We start from the raw sequence: 27889 nt of genomic DNA, 5'->3' as shown, positions 1-27889 counted from the left end.
AGAGCGTAGAGCGAATCTGAGACTACTCCAACGCATAAGTTCCTTTACTTTCACTTGTTCTTTTTTTCTATATATGTTTTTGGGCCATTGAGAGCCAGTATGCAATATGGTAAAAACTATCTGTCCATACCTTCAGGTCCACTATATAAATTATATTTTTTTTAAAAAATAGCAAAATAAAAATGAATAAGCATTAGTAAATATATATTTGTATATTCACGTGTTGTTTTCAGATATGATTTAACGATATTATAGATATCGTTAAGACATAATACAAGAGCGTGTTCTGAATATGAACAATTTCTAATCCGAGACAGGCTACTGACTGATATCTTGACGTTACAACCTGTCGTTAGGTTGAATGTTGACTGACGTATTCAATACAAATTGTTAGGTCATTATTTTCATCCTGAATTGTCTTAAGATTACACCGCTTACCGTATCAAGGTATCGGATTCACTGCGGGTGTGACTACTCGACGGAGGATGTTTCCTCCTCCATGACACCTGATCCAACCTCTGATATTTTCAGAGGTCTTTGATTGCCTTCAAAGTGTATTTGTTTAACTGGACTTTTGCAAATTAATACTGTTCGTTATCTAAACATTTTATCTTTTAATACTCATGAAGACAATAGAAAAGAAGAATTTCTAATCACATTACATAAAACAATAAATATAGAAAAGACAGGCTTGTATTTCTTGTAGTTATATTATATACAGATGTCATCCGATCATACCATGTATGCTTTGTTTCCCCAACAAAATATCCCTTACAGAGTTGAAATTATCAAAGCAATTTCAATCAAATGCAAGAATTTAGAATAAAATAAATGTTTGAGGTCAAAATGTTTCTAATATTTTAGTTTAGGAACTTTCATTCGTAATTCTAGTTTCTTAATTAATCAAACCAGTTAATAGCAAGGTGTCGAACACAAAATTTCCAAAGAAAGGAAAACCACCCTTTGGCTAAATAAAAATATAGATAACCTATTTGCACAAAAAATCATTTCACACCTTCTCATACACCGAAGGTTCTGTTAAATAACAGACAATACCACGCAGTCATTTCTATACATTTATTTACCCTAAAGAGATAATTATCTACAAGTTTTCACGAACGCATTTCGTTCTTTCTTTCACACTGTCTTGAACACAATACTAGAAGTTAATTATACTGAATCGGATAATGAAACCTATGCTTGATACACCTACTGACTACATCACAATATAAAGGTCTTCATTTAAAAAAGATGCACTAGTCAGTCGCTCTATTTCAGTCATATAACTAGTATGACAGAATATATCTCGACTTGTGCGTGTTTTTCAATGAGGAAAAACTATGTTGTGATTATTTTAATTTTTAATTTCTTCGGGACGATATCGACGGGTACTATATTTCGAGAGGTAAGAAAAAGCAGTGGTGTCAGCAGGATTTTAGAAGAGTATAAACTGTTTTAATGAAAACCAGTTAATGAAATTTTAACAAATGTAAAAATAAAATATCTTATTTCAAGATATTTATCAGTATGATTTTACAATAATTGTAATTGTAACAAACATCACGCATATCTCTTCTGCTGGTTTTTGTATATTTTTTTTTTCAGATAAATTCTAGTTAATTTTCAATTGCATATGAATTTCAAAGGAAAATAAGAACAGCTATTTTTGAAGTTAAAAAAAGTATTTCCCAGCTACAATTGTATTGAGAATATGAGTAAAATCAAATAAATTATTGTTGTGGGTTAAAATTTGTAAACGCTCAATGATCTGACAGCGCTCTGATAAACATTAAGAATTTAACAAAAACCACACTACTGGAATTGTGTCACCTTTTTTTAAATTTTATTTTTACCATTCTAAAATTGTTTACCTTAAATAATGTGTGCATATTGATAAAAAAAAAAGGCAGAAAAAGAATAGTTAAAGGATCATTTAACTTTCATCTATCACAAGAATAAGAGGAGAACGATTCCAAATGTTACAATTAACGATGCACTGTCCAACATCTTCACAATACGATTATCACTGTTAAAACCTGACAAATATATTTCCTTCAATGGTGTCTTGGTTTAATCATTTCCTTTGCTAACGCAGCATTGGCAATTTGTTCTTGTTTCCACCGTGAAAGGCGTAGTATAGTGCATTTTGCTCAGAGAATTTTACTTTTAGAGTTCGTTATATAAAATGTTAGCCTTAAAACTGAAAGATGTTTTGCTTGCAGCAACACTAAATTGATAATTAAAGGATTTGTAACAAATTAAGCAAATTTGATTTATCTGTCATTACGTCTGCATTCTTTACAATTTAGATACTCCTTATCCCGAAAAACTATTAATTTTTCCTTAGAGTCCAAAGTTTTATAGTCTTGATATTCCACCAAAGGCTTAAAATGACCAAATTTCACAAAACAGGTAGGGAAACTGAGATGATTCTGGTAATTATAAATCATTTACAAATCTATACTCCATATTCTTATCTGCATATAAGCGGAAAAGGAATAAAAGGTCAATCTGAAAGTTTATTGGATTTCGCGATCGGAACTTGTATTAAACATCCAATAGCAATATAATTATCACACATTTATCACATATCAAAACAATAATGCACAATTAGTGAAGGTTCACAGCAACGTTTGATCTAACACATGAAATATATTCCCTGTGGAAATTTAAATGAATCGTGTACATTTGGAAATGTATGCCTTTGGTTAAATGTGTATACTAGTTGTAACAACCGCAAACATATTTTGGAGAATTTACTATTTTGACAATGATTTAATAAAATATGATTAGTTCCATAGCTTGTATGATATGTCAATCAGATGGGATATCGAAAAATGTCTAAATACTAGTAAATTAATAAAATAAAATAAATAGATAAATAAATAAATATATAAATAAATAAAAATAACCGATAATTTATTCTTTTAATTGAATCTCAAAAGCAGGAATGAAAATTGAAATTAAGAGCTTAAATTGACATTTCGGTTTTGGCAATAAAAAAGATTGATGTGAGCTAATTATAGTATGGAGAATTTCACTGCGTATTTTTGCGATGAAGATCTTCAGTAATTCAAACAAACATATTAGGAGATAAATGCCCATTGTTAATTCATGAAACAAGGGATGAGGTCACAATTTTTATTAACTCATACCTAGTTCCCAAGAAATAAGAATTAATTCTAATTAGCACTTAGCAACTTGGAGGTTGATATTGGGAATCTCATTTGTCACAATCTTAAGGAAAATTTGTTAAAAAATCTAACATTATGTCGATTTTTCTTTTGGACTTACACATGATATTATCAGTATGTATAATATAGTATTTTAATTAAATAAATTCATAAGGAATTATTAAGGTGTATTTATTTTGAGAACTTTGATTATGTCTTTGAAATTAATATTCAAAACTGTCCATTATTATCCCCATCTTTATTCTTTTGTAGCCTGTACCGTTAGTTGATACCGTGATTTGCAGTAGAAATATGGAATGTGGCTGGGATGTATGTCTTTGGGCACAAGAATCAAATGGTGCTTATGGTTGTCAATTTTTCCAAAATCAGTAAGTGAGAATTTTGAAATATTAAATTTTTCTCTTTGAATTATGTGAAGAGATCTTATATACCTCAGAAAAATAAACAAATAGTTGTGTTTCCATCCGAATATGTCTTTTTATTTTTCTACATTGCATACATCACGTTTTTCCTATTTTGTTTAAAGTAATCCGTCTTCTCTTTCCTAACTACATTATTTTTATCCTTATTTTCTCGAAATCTACATGTTTTTGAAGATGAAACCATCATCGATGATATTATATCCATTAATATGTAAACATTTTTTCATGTTAAGATATATCAAATCTGTAATTTTTAGTATATTATTTGGTAGGAGAATCAAAACAGATGCATGAGATGTTTTAATAACTACTACACATAACTATCTATAAACACTCTAAAGAAATGATAGGTACAACATTTAAGTTTTTTTTTCTGCTTTTGTCGAATTTCAATATCTTTCGCCTTTTCCATAACTATAAGTACAGTATGCTTCAAATGTGAAATACGTACAGATTGATCGATCAATACAATGTTTCTGAACACCCTTTTTTCAGTTGCAATTGTCCACCTCATTTAAGATGCCTCAGCACGCATATGTCAGACCCAACTGAATCACATCTGGTGTGGGATTATCGGTGCCAAGAACCAAATTCCAAAAGGAAATAACACAGTCACGATTAGTGAAAAGACATTGTGTTTTATAACATCGTTGTTATTTGTTGAGCTAAGTTATTGTGTTTCTTATACTTTGGTTTAATAAAAATATATAATATATATATTACTGTCTGATTTTTCCTCAAACAAAAATATATGGGCGAACTGAGGTTGAATTATCTTGACAACATGATATTAATATTAATATATATATATATATATATATATATATATATATATATATATATATATATATATATATATATATATATATATATATATATATATATATATATATATATATATAAATTAAAAGGAGAGCTTTGTTTGGAGTCAATTTGTTCATTAACGTGACGCTGTGAGAGTTGATGTGCATTTAGAAAGAGAAAAAATTTGCATACAGGGTATGCTTTCATTCTTTACTTAATTTTTATTGAATCTGAAAATTGAAAAATTTCAAACCTACTTTGACAAATTGAAATGAAATATAGTTGGTGACTCCATACAAAGGATAAAACGTTTAAATAATTTCATTTAGGTTTTGAGGTGAAAGGAAGTATGGCGATAACAAATAGTTATCAAAGTCCATTAAAACAAAACAAATCGAGAGCAGAGCAAACATGGACCTTCAAAAATATCAGAGGCGGGAGTAGGTACCATGGAGGAGTGAACACCCGTCTTATGCTCCTTGTCATGATCGGGAAATAACGGAAAAATCCGTCGACAATTCAGTGTGTAAATAATGGCCTAACAATTAGCTCGAAAAAAACTTCGGTCAGCATATGACTTAATAATAGATTGTATTTGCTGACAAGGTCATTTTACACGAAACACAAGCATAGTTGGTTTATACAACCATTCCTCACCGTAAATTAAAATGTAGGCTATTTGATATCACAGACAACTGCTTCTTCAATAAAAATAGAAGTCAAAAATTTTAGTATCTTGTCATTGGTCATTAACAAAATACACAAGTACTCTGAAGCTGATATTAGAATGTTGGTGTACTCATTGACAGCATTTATATAGTTTTCTGGATAAAAGTACTCTGACGTTGATATTTACAGGCTGCTGGAGTTCCCTAATGACAACATTCATGTTGTCTTATGAGAAAAGGTCTTCCAACAAATTGTTGGAATTGCAATAGAAACTTACTGTGCTCCTTTATTACCGAGCTGCTTTTATTCTTCTATATGAGAAGAAAAACACTTGCTGTGACCCTCAACTCCACATTTAGATATAATGACGACGTTTTATCAATTAACAATATAATATAGTTACTCTCATTCATATTTCTATTCGATTTACCGCAGAGAATTTGAAAAAGAAAAAAAAAACTACACAGAGTCTGCTACTTCTGTTTCATATTTGAATGTTTTACGACTATAGACAATAAGGGCCAACTAACAACTAAATTGTATGACAAACGAGATGACATCAGCTTTTCCATTGTCAATTTTCCTTATTTATGTAGTAAAATTCCGCTGTCTTCTGTACATGGTGTTTACCTCTCCAAAATTCTTCGATACTCAAAAGAATGCATTGAGTGTACTGACGTGTTTCATACCAATTGTTAGACCTTTGTTTTTATGTTAAATTTGACTATACAGAATGGTCAGTACATAGGGCTCACGGCGGGTATGACCGGTCAAAAGGAAATACTTACTCTTAAGCATCTGATCCCACCTCTGAAATTCAGGGAGTCCGTGTTTTATGACGTATTCACAGATTTCTTTTGCTTGCAGATTTTTTATTTAGATCGATCACTATCTTCATTTTTTTTACTTGCTTACAAATGAAACTCTGAAAGAAGTGATTGGTTACGTTTCTGATTGTATCTCTCAGTGGTATTTTACTTTTTAAAAAGTATTTTTCTTCCTCGTGCAATATCTTAATATTTGATCATGATTGTATTCCGATCTGTCTCTGAACTATTTTGCCTCAGCTTATTATTGAGAATGCATAGGTTGTCTTCGAAATTCTTTCCGCTTATGGTCTATCATTCAGACACTGATTGCTCACATACAGGAGTAAAAGGTTCTCTGTCAAAGGTTCTTTTTGGTACCTCTTCGTCTAAGTACATAGTGAGATTATTTTAATCAAACGATGAACATGCAATCTGTTTTTTTAATTTTCAAACCTTCCAAAAGATATCCATTGTACATGAAGACATATCTCATGTAATGCTTTCAGTGTGGGTGGAATCTTTTTGAGGTTACGTTTTCATGTCAGCTAAGCTATATGATATAGAACTTAATTGAATTGATCAAATTTAAAATGTGCACTATCTTGAAACTCTTCTCTTGCTCTTGAGATCTGCAAGTTATTTGTTTTGCCTGATAATGAGTAGGTTTTTTTTCATTTTTACTATATTCATATTCTATTGGTGCGGGGTTTTGTCCCGAGTGGGGTTAAAATTTTCCGTTTGAATGCATTGAATCTTCAAACCCTTTACCAGAAGCCTACTTGCATAGATACTGTTAACGCACTGATCATGATAAAGCGCCTTCAACAACAAAAAAATTACATACATAATCAGATTCCCCCCCCCCCCCGCTAATTCTAGAACCCCTGATGCAGAGGCAATGAATTTAACAATTTTGAAAGAAGCACTCTCGCTCATCATAACCATGCTAAATACACAAGGATAGAGAATAAGATTTTCGAAGAATTAATACATTTTCACTATGTGATCAATAGAGTCCCGATTTAACACCAGAACCCTTGACCAAGTCCTAGGGGTCTTGTATTTCATCAATTTGGAAGAGGCACTCATAATACCATGCATGTTATCAACTTGCTAAATACCCTGGAGCAGAGAATAGGAATTTTAAAGAATTAATGCATTTTCATTACGTGTATATGATCAAAAGAGCCCCACCCTAAATCTAGAACCCCTGACCCAGGAACCATGAATTTCAATTTTTAGTCAACTAACCATGCACTTTTGTTTGTCTGCTATATACCCTGTACAAGAGAGGAAGACTTTCAAAGATATTAATGAATATTCCCTATATGATCAATAGAGTCAAGCCTAACACCAGAACCCCTGACCCAAGCAACATGATATTTCACAATTTTGAAAGAAGTAATCTTGCTCATCATGTCTATGCACTTGGTTTGTCTGCAAAATATACAGAAGAGCAGATTTTCAAAGAATTAATAAATTTTACTATATGATGTATAGAACCCGCCCAAACATCAGGAGCCCCAATTCAGCGGCCGCAAATTTCACAATTTTGGGAGAGGTACCTTTGTTCATGAAATATATGCGCTAGTAGAAGTTCCTTTGCTCATTGCTTCTATGCTCTTATTACGCTAGAGAAGTTTTAAAAGAATCTATTCACTATATGATTTATAGAACCCAACCAAACACCAGAACCCCTAGGCCTGATTCTAGGTCCATGAATTTCACAACTTTGGTAGAGGGCTTGTTCAATAACACTTTAACTGCAAGAAGCCCAGGGGTAAAGAAGTAGATTATAAAAGATTGAATTACTTTTGATGATTATAATCCACCCTCAGCCCACCCCACCTCACCCCCCACCCCCGGAACGGAAGTGGGCGGGAGGCAGACACCATGAAATTCACAATTTTTGTTTTTTGTTTTCCTTTGGCTATATATAATATGATATTGGTTGAGCTGTTTCAGAGAAGAAGCTGAAAATGATGTTAACGCTGGACAACCGACAAAATAGGTAACAATAGGTTACCTGGATGATTCAGGTGACTTAAAAAGGAATTTTCCATCCTACCAAAATATAAGACTATTTAGAAAGAGAATTATGACTTATTTGTCCTAGTACTGTTACACGATGAAATAATGGTCTTATTATATCAACTTTGTAGTGAAAAAAATGCAATTAAGATAGACGAATAAAACAAAATACAATCTACAATCACACATATCTATGAAGATGGTAAAAGAAATTTAAAAATTAATGCAATCTACTTCATTTTTCCACACATAAAATTTGGATCACATGTACGAAAAAAAATTATATTTCTTTATGTAGACGTGAAAAAGGTCTGCGATAACAATCATTTGGACATGAAATATAAGATCGTGTGTTGTGAAGAGCAGAAAGTTGATGCTTGTTAGCATAGTATATAGAAAGTAAAACGACCCGCTAATAGGTATTTCTATGTGTGTTTATCTTCATAAAGAATAACAAAAATATGTGAAATACATTGCAAACAAAAAAATACATTTTAGCAGTTGGAAAGGATATAATAATGAAATGACGCAACTGACCACGGTGTTAACTGCTGCTCCCTTATTACAAAATAACATTATATGCTGAATTTCAGACAAACAATGACGATTAATAAATATGATTTTTGTGCAATGGATAAGCAGGAATCAAGAGCACAAACGTCGCCCACACAATGAATCAAATAAGTAATTATAGTTGGCATTACTATGGACGCTAACATAGATTAGAATATTGTCATTAGTGATTATAAAAAAGTATATTTAAAAATCATAAGAATAAAAATAAATTTGATGTCATTTTTACAGGTCATTTTTTGTTACCTTTCTACCCAAAGAAAGCTTTGGAAAAGAGAGGATGAATAGAGAGTGTTTTATATTGAGTTGAATATCCTCGATCAGAAAATTCCAGTATAGGCATACAGCTTAAGACAGATACTTGTATAAATCTGAAGATCCTGGACAAACTGAGATAAGCAAAGATAATGTACTTCGGGTTAAATTGTTCTGAACATAAATTGGCAATAAAATTCATCAGCTTAATTGTAAATCAATCAAATTAAAAGAAAAAGTAGGGCTAAACATAAAGGTTTGCAATTTTTGTAATACGTATTAATGAGACGTACTATGTTTTCAAATTATGATATGTTTTTTGCACATTAAATTACAGGTATCTCTCTATTGTTTCAAATTAATGAAATATAGCAATAAATGTTTGGCAAATTATTCATATTTTTCAAAAAGATATAAATTTTAATAGACATGTTAATAAGTATTGTAGATATATTTCAAAAAATATATTTTGGATTATGTCACATTTCTTTAGTTTGGATCAGTAAATAGCATTTAAAAGGGTTTTTCACTGTTCACATAAAGAAAATACAGCTATGCAACATATTATCACTGAAAAAAGGCAAATGAAAAAAAATAAGCATGTTCGTGTATAAAAAAATATTTCATTCTCCTTGAAATGTAGTCGTCTGTTTATTTTTAAAGTAAAATTTTCTCATATTTTGAGAAAAACTTTCAAAATTGTGCTATATATTTTCGCTTTTAGTTTTGATATCATTTGATATCACAGTCCTTAATATAGTGTTTATCCGTACACTTTCTGCAAACCCATTCAAGATTTTATTATTGATATCTTTTTCCTTTTCATACTGCTCACAATCCCTAAGCCTATACAACATAATGCTGCTGCCTTACATTTATTCGAAAAATACAATCTTTTTCTGCTTCTGGTTATTTTTCTGAATAAGCGTGAACTTTAGAAAAACGGAGTAGATAATTGTGGTATGCGGAAATTGTACTTTCGCTACTATATTGGGCAACATATGCAGGGAGTAGTGCAACCATTTACTTCTAATTTTATGATCAAAATAAATTTTCTGACCGTACTTTATTATGATTGATATAGTTGACCAGAATATCTTTTTATTGAAAAGTAAGTGAGCATTAGATACACTGAAATGGTGAATTAGTTACACCCGCTTCAAAATAAATCCAATTAACTGTTACAGAAAGTCGTTCATATGTAGCTTTTAGACGATAAATGATTCATAGGGAGGGAAAATGGAAAATTCCCAAATTAGGAAATGAAAGATATTTTAACAAGCAAGTTAAAATTATGTTAAAACACAAAATACATTAATATGCTTTTAGGGATAAGAACATTGAAGTAAAATAATAGGTACATATGCATGTGTTATTTTAAAAAAAACTCTTTGTACGTATGTAGGAAATAATAAGAAATGCTTCTAGAAGCCCGCCCGCCTTGTTCTGGTGTTAATTCAATATTCTGACAACCCTTTAATTCTCAAGTTAAAATACACTATACTGCCTCTGGTTTCATTCGTTTCCAACATTTCTTGTTTCTGTTCTCCAACTTTTCTCTGTCCATAATTTGTATTGTTTAATTGGACTTTAGAGCATGACTTCTGTTTGTTTTCTTCACATTTCATTTTTAGAACTGACACCCATCTCTGTTGAAAAAAGATAAAATATAAAATCTTTTTTTATCATTTTTTTTTTGTCCAAAGAGAATGGTTTAAAACATATATAATGACAATGATAGGGAGACAAATAATTATAATCGCAATTCATCTTTTTTTTAAAAATAATTTGTACCGCTTAAGCTTTATCTCCTTAGTTTACCGTGTATGATCTCTTTCTATTGCTAAAAAACTTCTGTTCACTAGTGTAATGGACGTTAACAATAACACAAATAAAACAGAAATATAAACTTATTTTTTTATTTTGTTGCTTTATTAAGATTGTTCTTCGTGTGCATGTATATTGATGAAATCTCATTGAGAGCCAGTAATGCATTTGAGAAATATGGAGATAAAGAACAGTAATCGAGCTCAAAAGTCTATTGAAAAATACAAATCGGGAGCAAAGCAAACACGGACCTCTTAAAACATCAGAGGTGGGATAAGGTACCATGGAGGAGTAAGCATCCCCTGACGACCGGTCACATCAGCCGTGTGCTCCTTGTCATGATCTCGCAAACGAAAAAAAAACGGTAGACAAGTCAATGTGTAAATAATGGCCAAACAATTAGTATCATAGTATGACTTAACAGTCTGATCAGTACATTAATGTCAATTCAAACAAGCAGAATTGGCATATTTGACAGAACTTGTCAAACACTTCCTTACCTTAACATGCCTTGATTCCAGAAAATGTTTTATTATTTTGTGTAAAACAAATTGACAATGCCAATTATAGGAAATCGGCCGTAAGCAAAAACTCCCAATATTTCTGAAAATATATAAAATTAAAATTTTCTTTCGTGAAATCGTATTTTCATTACATGTCGTCAGTTTTTCTTCACGTTGTGAAACAAAAATTGATTAAATTCTAATAAAAAAAAAAAAAAAACCTTTGAGGAACATTGCTTCCTTAAAAACTGAAGTCTAAGATCCCTTTCATAGCAACTGACTGAAAAATTATCAGACTGACCGTTTAAATGTTTCGACACTACCTAAGGCGATTATACATCATATGGGTCGAGGAAATAAAAACATCTCTTTTCTAATTAATGAGCCTGAAACCTTTGTTAAGTCAGGACAAGAGCAGAGTAGATGGTGTACTGCTCGTTATCAATGGAGCTAGAAACTCGTTAAATCAGATAGACTATTGATCCACAACCTTGTTTAACTCAAACACAGACAGTGATTCATTCATTCATTCATTAAAACTTTTTTTTTTAAATGTCTCGCATAGTTATGACAAATGCCACATTTTTTTTTAATTTAAGATCAATGAAATCTTTCATGAAACTATTAGTTTGTAAAAATATTTGATAATAATGAAAGAATCGAAGAAATCGAAGTAAGGCATTTTATATGGATAGGTCATATTTAGCACAAGAAGGGGATATACTTCGAAATATTTTAATATGTCATTTTTTCCCCTTAAAAGCTTTTAGAAATATTTATTTCCAATTGAAAGTTAGTCTTGTTTAATTTGTTGTTAACAATTTTCAACGAAATAAAATACCACACAAAATTTTTATATTACTATAAATTGAATAGATCCATACACCTCTTAGCAGAACACCTCCACCCCCTTTCAGCAGAGGGAGACGTGATAGTAGTGCAAAATTTCCAAAACTTTTAATTTCTTAAACAGGAAAGCATCTTATGATTCCCAGAACATTTATTTTTGTGATTATTTTTGTGAATAAGTTAAAAGTCGCCCGTCATCATCATTGGTTGATGAAATCATTGAAGAAAAAAAATGTTTTATATTGGAAGTTGAAAAACGAAATCAATTAATTTCAATGAAAATATGTTGTTGTTGTTGTTGTTGTTTTTTTTTTTTGTTTTTTTTTTTTGTTTTGTTTTTTTTTTTTTTTTGTTTTTTTTTGTTTGTTGTTTTTTTTTTGTTTAGCTTTTTTCCAAATTGCTTTATACGAATATTACTTTACAAAGCGATAACATTTAATATTGTCAATTCTATGAATTAAATGAGATTGTTAGGATTTTAAATATAGTGCTAAAACAATGATATATCCACAAAATGTAAAACAACATCAACTATACTTTAACTGCTGTAAAGAATCTTTAGATACACTGTGCTGTAACTAATTCAAGAAATAGTGTAAATATTATGTGGATTCTCAAATACTCTTAAAAAATATAGAAAATAAAACTTATTGTCAGAAGTTTTCCGAAATCAATTACATTAAGACGTGTGATTTTTCTACACTTTACACAATCATTCTTCACGATGAATGAAAGACTAGGCTGTTTGACATTATAGACAACTGTCTCAATAAAAATAGAAAGTCTCAGATTTTTTTTTAATTCATTGGATTGGTCATTACAAGTTACTTTGATAAATGTCATTATTTTTATTCTACAACGATCAAGAAGTTGATAATGAATAGATATTTGAAGTCGTCAATAACAATATCTATGTAGTCTTTGGAGACCATGTATTCCGACAATCTGCAGGAATTCTGATGGATGGAACTAAATGTGCTCTTGTTTGAGCCGACCATTTTTTTTTTTATATATTTATTCAAGAAGCTGCACATGCGAAGAATAAAAACAAACTCTTGCTTTCGTTTCATCGATTAACTGTCGTTGTTTTCATTCATATGTTGACTCGATATATCCCAGTGATTTCGAAATAAACGACGCCACAGAGTCTGTCGCGTCTGTTTCTTATTAAATATTTCATGACTGCATGAAGACTTAATTGCAAACTAACAGCTAAACTGTATGACAAACGTTATGACAAACTAAATCATCTTTTTGTTATCATTTTCAGGTTAACTGTTACAGCATAAAAATGATTTTTTAACAAGTGAAAAAGGTGAAGTCAAAGAACAGTGATCAATTTAAAAAAATCTAACAATACAAATTTGTGAACAGAGTATAAAACACGGCCTCCCAGAAATTCCAGAGGTGGGATCAGGTGCATAGATGGCGTAAGCGTTCCCTGTTGACCGGTCACACACATGTAGGCACTGATCAGGTAGGCGGAACATTCCATATCAAATTTAGTATAAAAACAAAGGTCTAACAGCTGGTATGAAACACGTCAGCCAAAATACTACCCAATGATAGGTTATAATTCTTAACGGGGTCATTAAAACGGCCATAAAATTTACGAAACTCTTAAACGAGATTGTTGAAATATCTGTAACATCAAATTATCTGTCAGTAACTTCCGTCTGTTTAAAAATTGTTCGTACTCAGATCATGCTCTTGAGTATCGAATAAATTGGGAGACGTAAATAGTGGAATACTACTTCATAAATAAGGAAAATTGACGATGGAAAAGTTGAAGTCACATCGATTGTCATACAATTTAGTTGTAAGTTGGCCATTATCGTCTATAGTCAGTAAAACATCCAAATATGAAACACATATGGCAGACTTTGTGGTGTCTTTTATAACAAGTTCCCTGGGATATATTGAGTCGACATATGATTGGAACTAATTATTGTTAATTGATAAAACGTCGTCGATATATCTTTATGTCGAGTTGAGGCCAAAGCAAGAGTTTTTCTTTCTTTTTTTCTTGTAGAGGTTTTTGAATAAATCCTGCTTCTTAGGAATATAAAAACAGGTCGGCTAATAAAGGAGCATAATTAGTGAATATGGAATTTTAACTCTTTATTGGAAGAGACGAGTTCCATTTTTATTGGAGAAGCAGTTGTTTATAATATCAAAAAGCCTAATTTTAATTTATCGTGAAGAATAGTTGTAAAAAGTGTAGAAAAGACGTACGTTTTGATGTTAATGACTTAAGGGGGAAAATGGTGATTTTAAATTTTCTAAAAGTTCTTTTGAGTTTTTGAGAATCCACACTGATTTACATCACTTATAGAAAGGCAGTTGCATTTTGAAGTTTCTCCTTTACAGCAGTAAATATTTTTTGAAAGGAGTAAAGATTAGGGCTTGGTAGAGCATTTGCTTGACCAGGAAAGGTACCTTTGTTTGTAGGGATTTTCATGAAGTTAAGGAATCCAGTAGAGGTAGGATAGATCGAACTCACCTTGGATGACTGGTATGTCAAAAATATTAAAGACTGAAATGTGATTGTGAAGAATTTCATCCGTAGAAAATGAATTGTGGGTATAAGTTGAATTTTCAGATGTAGAGTTAACCCAAGTTCTGTTAGTACTGTTATGATCCTTACAAAGAAAGACGATATTGTTACAAGCCTTGTCTGCTGGAACTATAGCAAATTGTTCAGGTAGTCTTTATAATTCTTTAATCAACTCCGATTTAGTGAAAACGAAGAATAGATAGTATTCATATTGCTTTTTATTAACATTCTAATACGGTTCTTTGATTTACTTCTAGTCTTACAAAGTGTTCAGATATTCCCTTTTATATTTAGTCCAACGTCTGGCATAGTGTTCTACAGAATTCATAATAAAAATGATTTCTTAAGCCAATTGAAAGACCGGGGCTCGCTGTATTTACGATCTTTTATGATGCTTTCTTTAGGGTCTTCATTTTCAAATATATTAACATCACCAGTAATGTCCACAGGGACTGTAGTTGAAATAAAAAGAAGAGCAAGAACACTTTGTTTTAGATATTCACTACAGAGGCACTGTAAAGATTGTTTATAATTGAAAAGTTAGGAAGCAACAGATAGGGAATATCTGTAAGAAATACAGGGTATAGTAACTTTGTAAATAGCCAATCCAAAGATTTAATTGGTCAGCAAATGCAGGAGACAAGGAGACCGTCAGATAGACCAAGAAAAATATATCCATGATATACCCCCGATATTCGGAAACTTACAAACTTCAAGGAACATATGCAATTAAGGCAGTACAATTCTATGAACACATGAACAGTTCTTAATTCTAGAAGATGTAAAATTCATTGCAAACTTACATTTTCCCTAGAGGAAATTAGGAAAATAAATACATATTTATGTGCATAAGTTGTGTCGTTTTATAGCAGTATGAGCATCATGCCATGTCGTAGGTAAAGCTGGATTCTAAAATCAAAATGATTTTATAGAGAACTCTCCCTATGGTTTGAATTTCCTATTAATGTTAAGCAGTTGGTCATTTTTATTATCAGAATTCCATAGCAACACTTTATCGATAGATACAAATTAACAACGTAACAAAAAAAAAATACAGACATCATACGAATAAATGGATTAAAAATAAGAGTAATTTGTACTGACGACAATAATAATGTTTGAGTAATTGAAAAAGTCTCTCGGATGACGGCATTCTAAACTGACATCATAGACAGGTAATTATCTAAAACCACCGCTGACAGCATATTAATAAATATATTTAAAAAATGGAGCAATTTGCTACGACAACAATAATAATTTGAGTGATTGAAAACGTATTTCGGGCGACGAACATCACACAGAAGTATTATTGGATATGTGAAGCAGATAACCTTATATAATTCAGGGTAAATTAAAGGATTTTATTAAAAGAATAGCTTAGATAAAAGGAAATAAAATGGCTTAAATGGCTTTATCATTAAAATTGTAGATATTAGATAATCCTCATTTCACAAATTGGCACATCATTTCGCCTCCCTCGGGCTAAAGACTCATTGATTAAAGAATTCAGGATACTGCTGGGAGATAAATGTAAAAGATTTTTTTTTAATTCTCCGGAAGGAGACTTGTGAGCTGTTCGATACACAATGTTCTATGAAACAACTGGCATTAATCTATTTTAATCATCAAATTAGTAGCTGCTCAATTTCATAGACCTAAATTTGAAATAGTAAATGTCACGCTAAGAAGATTTATTTTCATATTTTACGTGAGTACTTTATTCCATATAATATTGTGCATTAATTAACTTTTTGAACTGTAGAGAAAGGGGACGTCTTGGCAAAGATTATAGTACATATTAAGGTATCAAGGATGACTTTTACTCAAATGGAAAAATAGAATTCCATTGATGGCGATGAAAAACAATCTATTGTACATTGTATAGAGTTATGATTGTGGTGCTATTTTTCACTTTCAAATAAGTAGGTCAATGACCTACCTTTCATGCTAGAGGCCTATTAGTATTTCTTGAAAAATATCCATTAAGGTATTTCCATCCTCGTAATTTTATGGGTTCAAAGTAGAAAATCTGCGTTTATTTTCACTGAATGTAGTTTAAATTAATGAATAATCGTAAAAAAAATATATAGGTTGCCATATTTTTTAAGATGTAAGACATAAATAAACAGACGGATATGTCAGCATTAAAAAATCGTACATTTTTAGTAAACAGTATTATAAAAATAACGCTAAAACTGATTCAAACGCATAATTGTGATACTGAAAGTTCCAAAATAATATCTTTTTTATGAATATGTCTGAATTGTAAATACCATGAAAACCATTTTACATTAGAAGAAACTTAAGGAAAATGACTGAATATACATATAGACACATGAGAAGGAGTTATTGCCCTAAACAACACTTTTAAAGATTGAATAATTAATTAAATAAATAAACTACTCATTTTTTTTTTATTCTTTTACTAAACAGTCTTTGTTATTATACCTATTGAAAAACACTCTTCTTAAATATATATGTTTCTATGGGGTATGAATTTAAATTAATATTAGTTTTTGTAAAAACCTTTGACATCACAGGAGGGTGGAAATACCTAAAGACGCGTAAAATTTCGCACTATGAGCAAGATTTTCTTTCTCAGCAAAACATAACCAAGTTATGGAATGCTTTGGATAATGAAATATAATGAAGATGAGGCCATTGTTACAAAATAAAATAAAACAACCAATTAAAGTTTTAACGATAAATTTGCTAAAGTATTCCACTCCGAATTTTCTCTGTAAAATTTTCTAAATTACACCCTTTTTTGATCTATCATCTAAAAAAACTGAGTGATGAGAGATCCAAACCATTTATCGCCACAGTTTACTTCTATTGGTCATATTCTAGTGGTGTTAAAATTATATAAGGTCAATTATTATATCTTTATGCTATCTGGAATGGCTTTTCTTCATACTTCAGACTTTTTCCATTGCATGACTTCCAATTGTTTATAATAATACATAAGCTTTAACAAGGTGATATTTGCAAAACGATATAGAAAAAAAGATAAATTTTGTGTTAACGGTACTAGAAAAAATATGTAAAAATTTGAAAATTAAAAAAAATAGTCCAAAGAAAGAGTGCACTTGTGGGTCCAGCTAAATGTGAAAAAATGAAGAATCAAATTAAGCATAATTTTTCATCTCAAATCATCAATTGATATCTAAACCATAAAATTCAACAAATTTTTTCAATGAAATTCATGGATATACAAAGAGAAAAGCAATACAATGTGGTAGGGATCAGCCGACATTCGTGATTTTCTAATAGTCAGTCGAGGACGGGCATTCATTTCAAAGCCTTTGTTTACTGTCAGCCTAACGTTGAACAAACTTGTGCGGAAGAAAAAAACACTTTATACTGTTAGAAAACTTGTGTGAAATTAGAAAATTTGTACAACATTGGGCTGGTACTTAAAAAATTAAAAATGTATGAACAGTTCAAAGTTTTTCCAATAGCAAGCGAAAGCTATTTACCTAGGTGATCATGTTTTAGACATATTATTTTTAAGACTATATCTTCTCTTAGAAAAAAAAGTTCACATTTAATTCAATTTGTGATATGCAATAAGGTAAAAATCAATATATGTGTTGTCAACATACTTTTAAAATAATACTTTTCATACGCATTTTAAAATTGATTGGAGGAGATTCAGGGTATATAGTTTTTTTTAAAAAAAAAAAAAAAAAAAAAAAAGGTCAGACGACACCTTCCTCAATAATAAATAAATTTTCCTAGAATTTGTCATTAAAGTATTACTACTTTAACAAGCTTCCTCGCAAAAAATTGAGGTACCTTACCAAGCATTTGTACAAAATACCAGAGGATGGTGTTTTCTATATAACTCTATTGGTAAACTCGAGAATTGTCAATATCACAATTTTTGATGCATTTATTTTTTAAGATATTTTGAAAACAGTTCAAAAATCACAAGATAATGAAAATTATGAATATTTTTCTGTATATTCTCAAGAGATACAAAACCGATATTGGAGGAACGTGTCGTCTGATCTTTAAAAAAATATTTAACTACTGATAGCTAGTCAAGTTAAAATATTTTTCACCTCTCCGTAAATTCCTTAATGTTTCCCAAATGTAGGAGACGGATTGGTTTTGGCACAATTTCTTTCTGTCTGTCAAAAACGTGCATATTACTATTTTCAAACTTGATGGTGTTGTCGTCTATGGCTTAAGGATATGCCATGATCTTTTGTCAAGGTCATGTCTTAAAGCACAAGGTCAATTGACAAAGACACAGTTCTATGATGTATGGACAAATCCTTGATTGGTTTGAATCCTTTAAATCCCAGCTAGGTATATTTTGAACATCAGAGTTACATCTGAATGGTGAGAATCACCGGGCATGATCATAAGATGTTGAAAATTACTATATGAATCAATAACTATTGATTTGCTTATGTTTAATGGCATTGTTTTAATCAATTCATTGGAAGATTAAGTTATAGATTAAAAGATATGTCGAATGATTGATTAATCTATGGTGACCAAGAGCATAATGTAGGGAGGAAAAGTCTGCAAAGAAAATGGAAAGATTAGCCGAGCCATATGCCCACGCAGCTATGCAAGTGTGTATATATGATATTTCTCAGGTGCACATTTACAGTACTGTTCAAATGATGATATCTACATTCTAAACAAGATCACATGATCTCTTATTTTATGATACAGAACGTTTAACACGAGTAGTGTAAATTAAGTGCAAAAGCAAACAAACAAACAAACTCACAAACACAAATAAAAAATCAAAGCGTCACAACATGATTCGAACACTGGTCCTCAATAAATTCATGTTTAAACAGCTCCTCGCTGACCACTACACCAACCAATCACATATGTTGAAGACGTTTAATTAAATAACAAGCATAAACAGTTATCCGTATTCAACGTATTTAGACTCAGAATCTTGGTAAAAATTTAAGTAATTATAAGTAAACTATATTTTTAATATAGAGTGGGTCTTGGTACCAAATTTCCGCAAGTGTAAAATGAAAAAAATCTTTACACTAACTTTCATTATTCGTTCACCTAAAAAGAAGCCATGGCCCATTCTATTTTAAAAAAAAATGTGGCTAAAGCATCCAATTTATGTCAGTTTTATGCTAATTGAGCGTGTTGACATTTTGATGTGTTAATTGTAATCACTTTTGCAGTCACAGTATTCAAGTATTGTCAATTTTGCATGCATGCATATATGGTAATAAACATTACAGAAATTCAATAAGAAGCGGAAATATATTTATTGATTTTTTTTTATCTGTCATATAGGATTATGGCTCGGCTAATCCCCCTCCCCCATCTTCTTTAGGATTTATTTTGTTATGATTATAAGGTGAAATAATACATTATTACGTGTGCAGCTTAACCACATTTGGCTGACTTATATGACCATATGAATATTCTGTAAAATCACTTTTTTCGTGTGGTCAAATTTTCGTTGCTTGACAAAAATATTTGTTCTTTGGGATTTGAATTCGTGGTCGTTAAAGTGTTGAGTTGTTGTTACAGTATTCGAAATTTTAACGTTTTGTGATAGATATGAATTCATGGGTCTCTTCATAAACAAATGAAGAAAACTGATCCCCAAGAAAATGTTATTTCACAGAAATTACATACTGAAATTAATATTATCATTAATATACATTTCAGAATCATATTGCTTTCTCCTAGGCAAAGTACAGTAAATATAAATATAAAGAATTAACATTTGTGTATCACCTCTCTACACTGAGATTACAAAACGAACGAGTGGAAACAGCGCTAAATACGGAAAGGGAAGTCTCTCGATAAGAAATTATATATAATTATGTTATCAATTCCTAAGGGTTTTAGTACTGTGTCATGAAAAATAGAATTGCTCCTGATTCAAATATAATGATCAAAATTTTCCCTACTTCCGGATATTTCTTAGTGCACATAACCTGTGTAGCTTTAGCTTACAAAGAGCGATCCTACCAAATTCCTGCAAATATGTGAGTTGCGTCCGTTCATTAATAACAAAGAAAATCTATTTACAATGGCTTGTTTTTGCAACCGTATAAGCATATGGATAAAAATATATATTCAATAGTTTTAACAGAGTCTGATACATCTGTTTCATATTTGGATATTTTACTACAAAAACATTGATGGCAACATAACAACAAAACTTTATGATAAACGTGATGACTCCAACTTCTCTATCGTGAACTTATCTTATCTATGTAGCAATATACCATTATCACCTGCAAATGGAGTTTACGTCTCCAAGTTTATTCGGTACGCAAGAGCATGTTCTAAGTACGAATTTCTAAAAGGAGGCAAGCTATTGACAAGTAAGTTGAAGATACAATGTTGATTGACGTTTTTATACAAATTATTTGGCAATAATTTTCACACACTGAATTATCGATGGATTTTCCTGTTTATCCGATCATGACAAAGATCACAAAGCGGGTGTAACCTGTCGACAGGGGATGCTTACTCCTCCAAGACACTTGATCCCATCTCTGATTTTTTAGAGGTCCATGTTTGCTCTGCTCCGAGTTTGTATTGTTCCAATAGACCACTTAACTTGATTACTGTTCTTTATCTTCATATTCACTTTTAAAGTCATTTTTATCATATAACCACAATGTGCAAACTTTACATTCGTTGCATGTGAAAACCATATTATCTGAGATAATTGTTCATGTTACCCTTTTTTAATATGAATTATATTTTTGTTTCATCTTTATAAGGAAAACATAATTCTTAAATATATTGCTGATTGTTGAGTAGGATGTATGGTGTGAGAGCAGGAATACATGCGTGACCACAGAGGGAAGAAAATGTCAGGGCGAAAAGCGGACGAGGGAAAGCATGCGGGAGGCTACGCGAGAAAAACAAAGCAAGAATGCGAGGGTGTTTTATTCTTGCATCCTCGCCCTCCAGAAATTCTGGTCCCATGAGTTGTGATTATCGCTTTGCTGCTCTTGCCTTTCATTGTTGTTCTCGGATTCTTGTTTACCTTTCTTCCGTTGATACCCACATTCTTTTTTCTTTTTCGTGTAGTCACCTTCCGGTTCTTGCTAACTTGTGTTGTTTCTCTCATGGTCATGGTTCATCTTGTTGTCACCTTCGTGGTTATGCTTTCTCGTGTTGTTACCCTCTTGTATTTTAACTCTCGTGTTGTCACCCTCGTTGCGTCGCTCACTTACATTCAACCTTCGACCTCTTGGTATTACTCGTTCGTGTTGTAACCTTAGTCGTGCTGCTTCTTCTTGTCACACTCACAGTTTTGCTCCTTGTGTTGCCAACCTCGTGTTAAAAACCTCGTTTTTTTGCCCTCTCTCTTTGCCACTCTCCTGTCTTGTTCTAAAAGAGAGGTCAGTAGCCTGTATCAATTTAAAAATTAATCGCACACACACAATTGTCTTGCGTACCGAATCAGTAAGATGGTATAGATATCATATGTAGGTGATGAAGGAATAATACCAAACATTTTAAACATATAGATATATACAAGATATGCACATACAGCTTCTGATTTCTCCATAGGGATAGGTCACAAATATGTCATAGTCCTGACTAGTTGAAACACAACCTTTTTTTAAATTGATACACTGCTTATAAAAAAAAGCAAAAAAGATGGCGACAAATATGGCAAGGTTATTAAAGATTCTTATAAAAACTGATCTTTTACATCATGAATACAATTTTCAATATAAAAAGGATGCACAAAGTAATTAATACAGAAATTTAAAAAAAAAAAAACAAAACAAAACAAACGACCCCCCCCCCCAGTTATGTATATTAAGATGAAAACCCTGATAACCGTCACGGGTTCAAATCTCATTGCTGGACATGGAGACCGGTCCTTCGGATGAGACCGTATAAACCAAGGTCCCTTGAAGGTGCTGGCACAAAAAATCCCTCACTGCTCAAAGACCGTAAGTGCCGAGTGCAGGTCTTCGTTTGCAACCCTCCACCGGCAAGTGGTGGCGTCTCAATATGACTGAAAAATTCTCGAAGAGACGTTAAACAAACAATTGAGAACAATAGGTTAAAATGAGAATGGGGAGGTGATGGGCAAGTAAAATTCCAAAGGCATATTTTTTTTCCTTGAATCAATTTTTGGTAATGGTAATAAAATCACGTGGTTCTTTAATGAAATTTCATTGGTTAAGGCACCATCGATTTGGCTCATGTTTCCATACACGGGTATTGATCGACAGGGTGTTCTAAACTGGATTACTTTGAGTTTCCTTCCAGAAAAAAGTATCACCATAGATGCAGATTCATTTTATATATGAAAGTCAAACATATGTTGGCGAAATCTCTGTCAACAGAACAAAAGGACAAAAGTATCCATAATTTGATAAAAATGAGAAAATTAGATAAATTGTTCCAATGTATTATATTCTTGTAGCTTCTATTGTGTATGCTCAATATCACGTTCTATATTTAATTTGAAACAAGTATCAGTTTAGCTTCTTTATTACAAACTGTACAGTTTTTATCGTGTTTTGATTTATTCCTCAAATTAGGTGCATTTACCAGACCTTGTCTTTTGGCAAGAAAAAATCAAAATGCATGATCATAATTGTTTCTGTTCATGTAGCAGTTGGATATATGTAAAAGATGAAGATTAACTAACAGTGATCAATCTCATAAATGCAGTGAATAAAGCCAATTGTGAACAGGGCAAAACATGGACCCTAAACACACCAAAAGTAGGATGGTTGCTAGGAGGAGTAAACATTCCCTGTCTACCGATCACAGCCGCCGTGAGACGTATGTATTAATCAGGTAGATTGAGTACTCCGTAGTCAAATTTAGTATAAAAGCAATGATCTACATGTAACAAATGGTATGAAACATGTCAGACAAAACACGACCCAAGGAAAGGTTGTATTTACAAACAAGGTCATCATAACGACCGTAGAATTTGTGAAAAGCTGATTTTAAACGGGGTTGTTGATATCCTTGTAGCATCAACTTATCTCTCAGTAGCTTGCCTTGCTTTAAAAATTGACTGTATTCAGAACATGCAGGTGATATTACAATATTGCTACATGAATAAGAAAAGTTGACTATAGAAAAACTATCAGTAGCAAAATCATCAAAACGCAATGTCACACTTCACACAATCAATGTAATATAAATTCAACCAGGATTCAGTGTTATAGTTCTAAAGGTTATAGTCATTTTTGGGAAGAAGAGAATTTTTGCTGCTTGCAGAATCATAGACAAAATATAACAATGTTAGAAGTATAAATCTATTACGTCCATCTCGCCAATATTTTAAACATACAATGTTGCTATTGAAACGCTGAATTTTAAGAAGCAATGTTAGCTCCAGACCCCACAGCAATATGTTGCTAATTATCCATACTTCAAGTATATCGTTCGGAGTGATATTTGATGCAGTCCCACAAGAAGCAATTTTAGTGGGGTGGGGGGCACAACGTAGCAAAACTTCTTGAATTATTTAAAGAAAGTTGGTCCTCAAACTGTATTATTGGAAGGGCACAACACATTGTTTTCTATAGTGTAGTATATACGGGAAAATGATTGCCACCTTGCTCCTCCCCTGGATTTAAAATTTGCAAGTGTAAATTTAAACATGTTTCCATGACACTTAAACCTAAACTATTTAAAAATGATTTTCGAGTGCTTAGAATCATTTTCTTTAATTGATTATGAGGCTGGATCAGAACATATATAAATTTATCATGGATCGTATGTTTTACTTAATGACATGTAGTACTAAGGAAATTCTTTATAGCAAATGCAATTGTTTTACCTTGAGAAAAATGGGATTGTCTATAACACATATCCAAAGGGAATCCAGGTGTTCACCTGTGTACTTGCTTCATTATTCAGTACAGATATTTTTATTTTATGTTCTTAAAATCTTTGTATAAAATTTTCTTACAGGGTAAAATGTTCTTCGGAAAAAGGACATGTCATATTTTAAGGACACGCCATAATTCAAACTAAGTTTTTGCATTTTTATAACAACCTCCCAGAAATGTGCATGATAGAAACATATTACCTTTGTGTTGTTCCAATTGCACCTCGTTCTAAAGAAGCAGAATATTAGTCAAACTTCTCACAAAGTATGGTTGAGCAAAGGGGGTTCCAATTTGTTCAATGAAGGGGCCTGACTCATCCCAACGGTAGACAAACAAGTAGTTTAACCAAAAAAGGTGGAATCATTTACAAATATTTTTTTCCCGAGAACCACTAGGCCAGAAATGAAATTGATATTCATGTAAAAGCTTTCTGTCATAGTGCAAGTTTGTTTGTTCAAATCATTCTCCACTCGGGGGATAGGATGGGCCACATTAGAAAATCAAGGTTTTACGTTGGGTTATAAATAGGAAAAAGCATTCTTTTCAAACATGATCAATCGTGTAAATATGCAAGCATTCTCTTGTAAAGCAGATTGAAATTTTGTTCATACCATAACCCCGGGGAAAGGGTGGGGAAACAGGAATAAGAATATGGAATGAATGTTTTAAATGGGAATATATGAAAAAAATCTTTTAAAATATCTTCTCAAAAACTGCTTTAAGTGTAGAACGTGAATTTGATGGGACTTTTTAACAAGCCGCATAGACCTAAGGGTTGTCATGGACACCATTCTTTCAATAAACCTAATATACATGATGTCTCTTTTGCTTCACTTTTTCATTACGTCAATAAACAGTTGGGTTTGCATCACATCCGCACCATACTTTACTCTGTTCCTTGGAAAGTTTTATATGATCTATATGAAAAGGCAAAAGAAATTTCACATTTGGATTCCTCCCACCAGAATACAGGCTTGATTCTGTGATTAAAGGTGTTGCCAATCATAGTCCTTTCAATAATTCTCAAAAAATAATTTTTCAACCAATATTCTTAATCAGGAAAGGGTCCAGTCTTATATTACACAATTTTTCAAATAAAAATCAATACTGTATTTCTTAAAAATATTCATCCACTATTGCTTCCAAACATAGCTGGACATGTGAATAAGTCAACAATGAGGACTTTAAATCACTTATTTTAAAAAGGCAAAAATTAAAATAATACCGATCTTTTAACTAGCGAAAAAACATTATTCTGTCGAAGATTTTGCCAAACGATGAGTCAAAGATGAAAGACCTTGGAATTTTGTCAAAATTTATGAAAAGTATAAGTTGGACGCTTAATGGTTGTCACTATAGTAAATCAATTGTTTCAAAGTTATCACTATAGTAAATCAACTTTCAAAAGTTTACTATAGTAAATCGAAGTTTTCAAAGTTTTCATAGTGATCACTTTAGTGTCATAGTGATCACTATAGTAAATCAACGTTTTCAAAGTTATCACCATAGTAAATCAAAGTTTTCACCATAGTAAATCAAAGTTTTTATACTGATCACTATAGTAAATCAAAGTTTTCATAGTTATCACTATAGTGCCACAGTGATCACTCTAGTCAATCAATGTTTTTAATTTTATCACTATAGTAAATTAAAATGTCAAAGTTATCACTATAGTTAACTATAGTTTTCATAGTATCAAAGTTATCACTATAGTTAAGTATAGTAAACTATAGTTAACTATTTTTACTATAGTATTTTTGTAAGGTTTAATGCAGACATAGAACGCAAGAGTGAGTCTGGGGTTTGCCTAATTATGGTACTATACTGTTTTGGATAAGTAGCACAAGAAGCATAACTTTGGCAATTGTATGTGCTTAATGACTCTTGTATGAATCTTTCTGATACTGAGATAAATTTTCGCCAAAAATAAATAAATAAATAAATAAATAAATAAATAATAAAAATAAATAAATAAATAAATAAATAATAAATAAAAAGCAACCCACTTTGCTTTTTTTAAATCTCCGCTAATTTTTTTTTCTTTCTTTTTTTTTTTTTTTTTTTTTTTTTTTTTTTTTTTAAAAACACATTTTGTATCATCAGCTCAGAATTAACCCTAAACTGTTCTTTAAAAAATTTATAATTCCATCATTTACATTGGTTATGATGGAATTATTCATGTACATATATGAATGCGTGCATTTTATGTATCTATCTTAAATGTAATAACTTCTAATTATTCATGCAAAGATCTGCATTTATAGCGTACCTTATGTTACTCGAGTTCTAGTCAAACAGAGTTGCTTGTCATCGGTCAATGATAGACATCCAATCAGATAAAGTGTAATTAATCTACTTCCATCAATACTTTACGAATAATCCGGCTTGAGGAGACGAGTTGTTTTAAATAATTAAGATTAAAGTAGATAAGTTCAATTCTAAAACAAACGACGATTAAATTGACAACCGTTGGGATGTGATATTTGTGATAAAGCTTTTTTGGGTCACCATCTTATTGAGGAATCTAACCTTTGCAATGTAAAGCGTTCCATATATTTCAGGCCATCCAAAATGCGTTTTGCATTTTCGATGTTAGATAATGAATTTTTCAACTAGAGATATGTATAATATTTTAAAGATGTTAAGACATACAATACATCATAAAAAATGGTAAGATCAAGGTGGTTTCAACACTTTTTAATAAATAATTGAACAGCATTTTCTGATTTGTATCAAAGACGATTTGCATTCATCAAGATTGCCCTCAAGTTTATAGAATTTGCAGATATTATTCTGAAATTTGTTATTATGTAGTGTAATCAACGTATTGAGTCCCTGACATTCCAATTGAAAAAGAAAAGGAGTGATGCATCCTTGGAAGCCCCATTTAAAAGGGACATCCAAGGGAATTCTATTCCTTCATATAGTGTTTATATTGAACTCTATTCCTTCATTTGGTGTTTATATCTCCCATATGATGCGATACGCAAGAACACGCTCAAAGTACCATCAATTTATTCAACCGAAGCAAGCTGCTTACGAATAAGTTAATGTTACGGGGATTTCAACATATCTGTTTAAAGTCAGCTTTTTGAAAATTCTACTGTCGGTATATTGACCTTTTTTGCGAATTCAAACTTTCGTAAGGTCTTATTTTTTCTGAAATGTCTCGATGTTAGGTCATTGCTGACAACATATTACTCCGTCTACCTGATCTATGCATAGGGCACAAGGTGGGAGTGACCAGTCATTAGGGGATGGTTATACCTCCTAGGACCCTGAGCCCACCTCAGGTGTTTCCATTGGCCCATGTTCTTACCCTGGAAACAATTCATATTTTTAATGGATTTATGAGACCAATTTCGTTTTCCTCACCTTTTACATTATGTATAAAAATTATGAAAATGGAAAAGAAACTTTAAAAAGACACATTTGAGATAATTCAGAACGAAGACATGAAGCAAAACACGATCCTCATTCGTCCTAAACTAAATAGCTATGAGTTTAAATTACGCATAAATTATCTGATAATTAAAAATCCTTAGGAAAATTGAAGG

The 27889-nt window shown here is 31.5% G+C and overlaps 1 protein-coding gene across 1 annotated transcript in view; it reads left to right on the top strand.

The window, feature by feature from the left end:
- Positions 1 to 4333, top strand: part of LOC133205345 (uncharacterized) — a 63193-nt gene extending 58860 nt beyond the window's left edge. The window contains exons 14-15 of the transcript XR_009723605.1: positions 3447 to 3562; positions 4112 to 4333. The gene's annotated coding sequence lies outside the window, so the exon portion shown is untranslated. The remainder of the gene's footprint in view (positions 1 to 3446; positions 3563 to 4111) is intronic.
- Positions 4334 to 27889: the final 23556 nt, after the last annotated feature.

This window comes from Saccostrea echinata, unplaced genomic scaffold (genome assembly GCF_033153115.1).
Source record: "Saccostrea echinata isolate AGI-Se365-2 ecotype Australia unplaced genomic scaffold, CSIRO_AGI_Sech_v1 ptg000054l, whole genome shotgun sequence".
Classification (NCBI taxonomy): domain Eukaryota; kingdom Metazoa; phylum Mollusca; class Bivalvia; order Ostreida; family Ostreidae; genus Saccostrea; species Saccostrea echinata.
The sequence above is the reverse complement of the archived record's forward strand: the minus strand, read 5'-3'. Positions and strand labels throughout refer to the sequence as shown.